Source organism: Trachypithecus francoisi, unplaced genomic scaffold (assembly GCF_009764315.1).
Source record: "Trachypithecus francoisi isolate TF-2019V2 unplaced genomic scaffold, Tfra_2.0 Lachesis_group2, whole genome shotgun sequence".
NCBI classification, from domain to species: Eukaryota; Metazoa; Chordata; class Mammalia; order Primates; family Cercopithecidae; genus Trachypithecus; species Trachypithecus francoisi.
Genome location: NW_022681465.1, coordinates 113,401,340 through 113,402,855, shown reverse-complemented (window position 1 = coordinate 113,402,855; position 1,516 = coordinate 113,401,340).

Here is a 1,516-nt window from a genome sequence, read left to right as displayed (position 1 = left end):
GTCAGGGGAGGTGTATGTGCGTGGAGTGCTGGCTGGATCATATTTTGAGCTAGCTAGCTATTGTGATTTTATCCATTTCATCCCTGTTTTTTCTTTTGCCCTCCTGCACTGGCCCCCACCCCCACCACCCATTCAAGCAGATAATAGCTGACTCTGTGCTCAGGCCTCACAGGAGGTTTGTAGTAAGGCACAAAGCAAAGACTTTGCTTCTAAGCTTTGGAAACAAAAGCCTAAGCCCTTAGCAGAAGAGGATTCAATGGAAAAAAAAAAAGCAAAAGACAGATTATCCTGAAGAAACATGGAAGGAAAGAAGCAGTTTCCCCAAACTAGAAAGAGATCCCATTTGGTTAGCAGGAGGTGAAGGCAGAGGCGACAGAGAGACAGATGGGCCTCCAGGAGCACAGAACCGAGCACTGCTCCCTGGGAGAGTGACGTCAGCATGATTCAAAGGCGGCCTCAGCAGAGATGCTTGGGGAACCGGGAGTCACAGCACAGAGTGACTCGGCCTGAGGGGTCAGGCCGGCCAGGCAAGGGCAAGGCTGTCTCAGGGACTCAAGGATCTGTAGACAGAGAAGCGAGGACCAAGTGGGCCTCATCCCAGGGGCCTTGGTGCTGCGTAAGCTCCAGAAACACTGGCATTAATAACCATGGACGAGGGACTCCTGGGAAGGCTGAGGTTGTGCACTTTTTGTTTATTTTTTATTTTTTCTGCCAGCCGGAAGAAATAAGAGCTTGGCATTAGAAATTAAGTTGTTACAGAAAACAAAAGAAAACTCGTAAACCTTGTGTTTGTGGACTGGGATTCATGACCTCTGTCACCTGCCCTTGTACCCCTTGTGTTCACCCAGAAGGGGAGAGGAGAGCCTGTGCTCATACTCTATCCTGGGCATTTGGCTAGACTCAGGCCTTCTGTCCTGGACCCCTGGACCCCTGGTCAAGGGGTAGCCTTGACCACGAATGCTTCATATTCCACTTTCTTCTCCATTTCAGTAATGATTCAACAAAACAGTTTTAAATGACAAGCATTCGGTAAACATTGTTCAGTTTTTCCAGGACCTTAAACTTCAGAGGGATGCCACAAAATCATCTTCAGAGAAGTTTATGGTGCTTGTAAGGCTGAGAAAACAAGAGTCCTTAAGAAAAGCTCTAATTAAACATTGTAGACCATTGTATTTCCTGCCTTGTAATTGTGATGGATGGTATGGCTTTGTTTTTAAACAACACCTCATCTTTAAAATGACTCTGCTGAGAAACCTAGCATTTTTTTTTCAGAATATGTCCACTGTGTATATTAAATTGCTAAACATTCAGAAGAAGGAGCACAAATCAGACCCAGGAGAGTCTGTTGCAAAGTATAAGTAGGAGAGAGGAGATGTTACCAATACTGAAAATACACTAAAATTCTGATGAAAGTACCAGATTCAATCCCATTCAAGCCTCTTAGGAACACTCAAACTGTTGAAAATAAAATGGAAAAAAGTGATTACACACTGGCATCAGCATCTAATTGTTTAAT